We start from the raw sequence: 7,582 nt of genomic DNA, 5'->3' as shown, positions 1-7,582 counted from the left end.
TGAGGATGGAGGCAGGCGAGGCACCGGGGATCTGAGGATGGAGGCAGGCGAGGCACCGGGAACGAGACAGACTTTAAACGTGTGGTGCTGGGGCAGGAACTGTGCCTGCAGTCTACATCCCCACCTCGTCTATCACGTCAAAAGAAATTACAGGCGGATCACAGATGAAAGCACCTAACAGCAGATAACTGTTTTGTCATTTTGGGGAGAAGCCTAAAGCCCAGGAACTAAGAGAATATAACAAGTGTGAAAATAGAATTTAAAAGAAGAGACTGGTTTAGCAATCACTAAGATTAAACCATGTGTGGCAGGATCTGCTTGTCTCCTCCGAGCGCACAGGAGCCTCTGCCTCATATGCAGACTTGGGGCCCTACGTGGCACTGGGCTACTGTGTGTGGCTGCAGGTCAGGGCGGGCTGGGCCACACGGCAGGGCCACCCTCCCAATCCCATGTTTACACTGAGCATTTCCTCTGTCTGTGGCTCCTGGGCTGGGGTCTGTGATCCAAGTCTGGGAGGCCTCGAGACGCCCACAGACAGCTCATGGGGCTTGGGGAGTGGGACTGAGCCACCTCTGACTCCTTCTGCCGACTGGGATCCGGTTCCAAAGCCACGCCTGGGAAGAGACTCCTGCCTCTCCCAGGACGACTCTGTACTGCCACGCCTCCGTTCTCAGTGCCCATAGGGACGCACCAAGGTGGCCTTTCATCTAAAACCAGACACAGGTGATGCCAGGGGACCACAGACCCAGTGCGAGGGGAGCTGTGTGGGTTGTGCCGCAGGTATGTTAAAATTCATACAGGACACCCAAAATAATCAATCTTATTCTATGATAATTTTAAAATAATAAAAAAGACTTGTGGCAAGCTGAAAAAATGCTTGATAACTTTACTACCAATGGCTAATTTGCAAACGCCTACACATTGAGAAAAATGGGCCAAAAATATAAACAACAGTTTACAGGAAAAGAAATACAGCTTTTAAACCTAGGAAGTACAGCTTTACTCATTAGTTAAAAAACAAAACAAAACAAAAACCTGAAATGACTGATGTCATTTCTCACCTGTTACATTGGAAGAGATCAAAAGTTTAAAAAAGCCGTTCATTCTCCCCTGCAGGGGCGGCGGCTGAGGCCGGCTCTGGGATAATTTGGCAGTATCTGTATCCAAAGGAAACAGAAGGACTGCCTCTGCAATTCCATCCTTGGGAACGCATCCCGCAGACGCACTCAGACGTGTGGGAGGCGACAGGTGCACGAGGATGTCTCGCCAGTTTTGTTTATAACGATGGAAATTGGAAATAAACTGGACGTCAGCCAACACGCATGGGCTAAGCCCGCGTGATGGCACCGGCTGGAAATGCCAGCGTGAAGGGGAGACAGACGCGATGAGAGGGTCTCCTGCGCAGACAGAGTCGCAGAGGCACGGGACAGACCGCGTGTGCTAAGCTGCCATGCACGTGAAGAGTGGAAGGCCGCTCACGCATGTTTACATGTCTAAGCACAAGGTTCTTGGAACTGTAACTACAGTGGTGTCTGACTCAGAGGCGGGCACGGGCTTCCACATCACACCCTGTGAAGTGTTTACATTTCGTTCCATGTGCATTTACTGCCTATTGCTAAAAACGTCAAAATTTACTTGTTTAAAAAAGAAAGTTTGGTGAGAAGGGAGCAGGCCTCAGGAAGAGACCACAGCTCCTTGAAAAACAGAACTTGGACACAGGAAGGGGAACATCACACACCGGGGCGTGTCGTGGAGTCGGGGGAAGGGGGAGGGACAGCATCAGGAGATACACCTAATGTAAACGACGAGTTAATGGGTGCAGCACACCAGCATGGCACATGTATACATATGTAACAAACCTGCACGTTGTGCACATGTATCCTAGAACTTAAGGTATAATGAAAAATTTTTTAAAAATAAAAAAATAAAACAAGAAAAAAAAGAGAAAGGAATCTGATAATCAAACCTAAAAAAAAAAACAAAAAAAACCAGAACTATTCAGGGCCCTCCACAAACCACAGCCAAGCCTAAAGTCATCCAAAGCCACAGTGCTCCCAGGAAAGGAGGCTGACTTACTCTGCACGCAGGTGGCGAAGCCTGGGTTTTTGGCATGCGGAGACCCATACTTGTCGATGCAGCCTGCAGGAAGAAAGGGAATGCATGTCAGTCATCCTTACGACACCGGACGGACGGCAGAGCCTCTGCTTCCGAGAAGCTCTGGAGAGGCAGTTACGCTCCTTACCTGGGGTGCTATCATCCTTGACACAATGCCGCTTAGCTTGTGTTCATACAAAACATTTTAGCTCCAACCCCGACAAACAGGAAACCGCCTCTAGCAACTCAGAGGAGCCGGACACCCACACCTGTCAAGTGCTTAAAGCACCGCCCGCAGTTTCGAGGGGGTTCCTCCCGCCGTACGGGAGAATCACCGGGAGTGTTCACTAAGTTTCCTGATAGTACTCGGAAAGCTAAACTTCATTTTCAAGTTGACCCCTGTTGGGAAATGCTGTCCTTAACTGGAAAGCCACTCTGCTTTGGAGAAAGCCCCTGTGTGCTCTCTGGCTGGCTGGACACGGCTTGACAGTGGACATCCCGATAGGGCGGCCAGGGGGAGGTGAGGCCTGGCATATGCACATCCAGGGATGGCCCGAGACGAAGACTGTGCGGAACGGTGTGGGGCCTCTCGACCTGGCCCTTAGGTGGGTTACTGTTGCTAATGCAGGTGCAGAAAAGCATGGACACACAGCGGAAGGCCTCCTGCGGGGGTGCCGTGGACAGCTGGCCATCCCCTGCTTCAGAACTCAGTCCCAGCACACCCAGGCTGGCACCTGGACTTTCCGGGCCAGTTCCAGACCCACTGTGTGTGTTCCAGATATGGACCCGGGGAAGGACCCTTTACGAGGACATTTACTAAAACGCACTTTGCAACATTAAAAAGGAAGACCCTGGAATACATTTCTCTCCTTCTACGTGAAATGCACTCAAGGAGCTCTGAGACAGTGTCAGTCAAACAGGCTGACCCGGGGTCTCTGGGCTTCCCTTTCTTGCTGTCCTCCCTTCTCAAGTGTACACTGGGGGTCTCCGGAGGCCGCCCCGCATGCACCAGCTGCTCTGATGGCTGAGATAACGTCTGTGCATTCCTGTTCTTCAAATTAAACAGAAACACTATTCAGTGTTCTTGGTTTTAATTAAGAACACGGTAAATATCAGTCCGTACAGCCCACATGAACATGGACCCCTTTGGGGTCCTCAGTGACTTCAGAAGTGTTTAGTGCTGAGATCAGAAAACTGGAAGACAAAGTCCATTACATGTACTGACATGGAGCTGAGCCTGGCGTCAACTCAGAGAAGGGGTTTGCAGATAACGGCATTCGCCTGAGGTTCACTAACACAGAATAAAGCTGTGGTATAAAATAAACAGAGAATCTTGTGTTTCTGACCTGCATGTTCTGGACAGTTCCACGTGCACCGCGTGATTAAGAATCTTCCTTCCAAGACTTACGTGGTGAGGAGATGCCTCCAGCATGAAACACGTACCCCCCAACTATGCCTCTACGACAACCAGGGTAGAGAAGTGATTGAGACTTACCTAAGTATCTCGGGTAAAAATAGTCCTGTGGAAAAAGAAAGAGAAAAGGCAAGCGTTGACTGGCACGCTACGAGGGTCTCTAAGCAACATAAGCATCCGCCGGTTAATCAGAGGCTGCTCCACGGTGGCCGGAGGCCGCCCCACCCAGGGAACCGAGGGGAAGTGACCCGGGAAGCTGCCGTGCTGCCGACTTGGGTCCTGCAGACGGGCGCTTACGAAGCCATTAGCACGACTGCTGTGAGACCAACAAGCAAAGGCAGGGCCATTTCCAGCTGCGTAGGAAGCACCACCCCATGTGTCCAGCGGAGAGGCCTGTCCAGGAGAACGAGAACGCCTCCAAGTAAAACTCCAATCTTAGTTCCCTGTTGACATCAGGGTCTCTAGAACCCAAAGACCTCAGTTCCCTGTTGACACAAAGGTCTCTCAAAACCCCAAAGACCTTTCGTTTGGCACACGGGCATTGATTTGCACTCATTGTATTGGTGAAACAAAACTGGTATTGGATGAGGCATGGAGGCTGTAACGAAGGGTCTTCTCGTCCACGAAAGCACGCCGACGAGGTCCACATTCGACACAAGTGAGCTGCCGAGTCCTGGAACCACCTGCCCGTCACTTGGCCAGCAGAGGCCAGCCGGAAACTTCTTCAGGATCCTTCTGCCATGGCCCAGATTCTAGGGCCACAGCCTGGTTCAAGCAGCCTCCAATCTCCAGCTTAGGGTCAACCATGCCAGCAGTTTGGCCCTGAATGCTCTAAACCAAGAGACCACAGTCATGGCAGAATAGTCCCAGCGGCCTCTCCATGCTGCGTATGAGTCAGCATTTTCACACTATTTTACGAAACCCTCACAAACACCACCCAGGAAGGTCTTTTTAATCCCATTATCAGGAACGAGGAAACCTGGCTTCAGGATGGTGTGGGATTCGCCTGGGGGCGCGAGGTTCAGGATTAGCAGGCACTGGTAGCATTTTGCAGAGTGGCGGGCAGAGGCAGTACCCAGCGCCATGTGCAACGCACCTCTGGCTTCATGTGCTGGCTCTGCACGGCTTTTCTGCCTCCTTCCCACCTCCTTCCCACACTTGCTGGCCTCGCCACACCTTTTGTGGGAAGAGCCTGGAGGGCCCCATCCCAGCCCTGCCAACACCTTCCTGAGGCCTGCTTGGATGTGTTTTCACAAAGTTGTGTTCCAGGAGAGATGGGATGCTCTTAAAACCTTACTCCCTTAAGAGAAAGGAAGGGTCAGGGTGAGCTGGTATTCAGCACATGTGTCTGTCGGAGGGCGGCCGCCCTGGAGGTCAGGAGGGCTGCAGACCTGGAACACACACCCTCACATGCCTGCCCTCATTTCTCTCACTTCCAATTTTAGTCATGGCAAACTCCAGAAAAGGGGTGACCAGCAACACGAGTGAGCCCTGGTGGAGGTCTGGGGCAGCACGGGGCAGCAACAGCTTCCCCGGCTTGGAAGGAGAAGGGAAGTGATGGGGCTTTGTCTCAAAGCGGGAGGCTCTGGCTCTGAAACAAAAGACTTAGGAGGGATGCAAAAGGTGTCCTTTCAGGTTTAGGAAGCCAGGGATTGAAAACAACTAAGAACTAGTGAGCAAACGGCCTAACTATACACAAATGCTTGCATTACCACAGCTTTACAGCGTGTCCTATATTTCAAAATCAAGACTAGTCATACTACTTAATGTGTAATCTGTATTAATACCAAGTTTTATTGTTGCAAAAAGGCATTATTCATGGAAAAATTATGCCAATCTCCTCTCAGTCAGCCATACCTATGGGAATGGGGTTTCTGAAACCACAGGGTTACAACTCTGGGCAGTGTATCCTAATTTGCATGCTTGATTATTTGAGGCGGTAATGCAGGCAGAAAGCATGTGTCAATTCCACCTGTGATCTAGGGGAAAGACCGTTAAATCCTGAGCAAGAGTAAAGCTTTAACAAATAAACCTAAAAACGCTACACACTCCCAAGAGAAAGAGACACTTCACGTCGTCCTTAGAACATTCTGGTCAAAGAAGTAAGACCCAGAAATGGCTTTGAGTAAAGGCACCCAGATAAGCTCCCTGACCTGCAGAACCAAACACAGAGCACTTTGTTCTCAAAACCCTCCCGCCCCTGTCTGCACTACAAGTTGTTCAGGTGCATAAACCTTGGTCTGAAGCTCTGCATTCGCCGACTCTCCAGGGCAGCACCCCCAGGAGTCCCCATGGAGCAGAGGCCACCACTCAGGAGGCCGAGATTTAGAACCAGGAGCTCCTTACATAGACACTGACTCTCTTTCTTCTCGACCTAGGAAGAGCGAGACCTGTGGTAATGGGTTGGTGTGCTGGGGTTAGGTGAGGGCAACAGTGGGAAGAAGCTGGGATTCCCAGGCTGGAAATGGCACCATTTGGCCCCTGGAAATCCTCTCCCTAGGGATCTGATTCTGTTTTATTCGAATAGCTACAGATAAAAATAAGCGAGCAAACCACTGCACTGTCAGCTGAAGCTTCAAGAGGAAAAAGACAACATCTACCTGCCTAGCATCGAGCCTGGTACTGACTGTCCCCCAGAGGCCTCAGTAGCCATCACCAAACACGTGGATGGATGACAGATGAACAGTGGACGAGTGCATGAAAGAATGGATGGGTGAATAAATGAGTGGATGGGCGGAGGGATGCATGAATGAGTAGGTGGGTGGATGGATGAGTGAATGGATGAATGAGTGAACAGATGGAAGCATAGATGGATAGATGCATGTATGGACAAATGCACAGATGGATGAATGAATGGATGGATGAGTGAATGGATGGATAAGGGAATGGGTGGATAGATTAGTGAGTAGGATGGATGAGTGAGCAGACAGATGCATGGATGGATGAGTGAGTGGATGAATGAATGAATGAATGAGTCAGTGGATGAATGAGTGGATGGGAATGAATGAATGGATGAATGAGTGGATAGAGATTGATGAATGAACAAATGAATGAGTGGATGGATGAGCGCGTGGATGAAAGAGTGAATGAGTGGATGGCTGAGTAAATAAATGGAGATGGATGGATAAATGAATGAGATGATAGATGACTGAGTGGGTGAATGAATAAAGGAGTAGATAGATGGGTGAGTGGATGGATGGATGGATGAATGAATAAAACAATGAGTGAATAGATGGATGAGTGGGTGGATGAATGAATGAGTGAGTGGATGAGTGAGTGAATGGATGAAGGAATGAATGAGTGGGTAGATGAATGGATGAGTGAGTGGGTGGATGAGTGAGTGGATGGATAGATGAATGAATGAATGAATGGGTGGATGAGAGAGTGGGTAGATGAATAAATGAATGAAAGAATAGGTGGGTGAATGAGTGGGTGGGCGAATGGATGAGTGAATGGGTGGATGTGTGTGTGGATAGATGAGTGAATGAATGAGTGGGTGGATGGGTGACTGGATGGATGGAGATGGATGAATAAATGAAGGAAGGAGTGAATGGATGGATGAGCAAGTGGCCGGATAGTTGAATGAATGGGTGGGTGGATGGATAGATGGATGAGCGAGCGAGTGGATGGATAGCTGAATGAACGGGTGGGTGGATGGGTGACTGGATGGATAGAGATGGATGAATAAATGAAGGAAGGAGTGGATGAGTGGACGAGTGAGTGGATAGATGAGTGAATGAATGAGTGGGTGGATGGGTGAATGAATGAATGAGTGGGTGGATGGGTGAATGAATGAATGAGTGAGTGGATGGGTGGATGAGTGGATAGATGAGTGAGTGAATGAGTGCGTGGATGGGTGAGTGAATGAGTGGGTGGATAGATGAGTGAATGAATGAGTGGGTGGATGGGTGGATGAGTGAATGAATGGGTGGATGGGTGAATGAATGAATGCGTGGATGGGTGAATGAATGTGCGGATGGGTGAATGAATGAGTGGGTGGGTGGGTGAATGAGTGGGTGGGTGAATGAATAAATGAGTGGGTAGATGGGTGAGTGAATGAGTGGGTGGATGGGT

General features: G+C 49.8%; 1 protein-coding gene across 1 annotated transcript in view; it reads right to left on the bottom strand.

Moving 5' to 3' along the window:
- GAS6 (growth arrest-specific 6) overlaps positions 1-7,582 on the bottom strand; it is a 60,925-nt gene that overhangs the window by 33,070 nt on the left and 20,273 nt on the right. Inside the window, exons 2-3 of the mRNA XM_011979419.1 lie at positions 3,590-3,614; positions 2,077-2,139 (exon numbers count right to left, since the gene is read on the bottom strand). The gene's annotated coding sequence lies outside the window, so the exon portion shown is untranslated. The remainder of the gene's footprint in view (positions 1-2,076; positions 2,140-3,589; positions 3,615-7,582) is intronic.

The sequence above is a fragment of the Mandrillus leucophaeus genome, unplaced genomic scaffold (genome assembly GCF_000951045.1).
Source record: "Mandrillus leucophaeus isolate KB7577 unplaced genomic scaffold, Mleu.le_1.0 Scaffold201, whole genome shotgun sequence".
NCBI classification, from domain to species: domain Eukaryota; kingdom Metazoa; phylum Chordata; class Mammalia; order Primates; family Cercopithecidae; genus Mandrillus; species Mandrillus leucophaeus.
The sequence above is the reverse complement of the archived record's forward strand: the minus strand, read 5'-3'. Positions and strand labels throughout refer to the sequence as shown.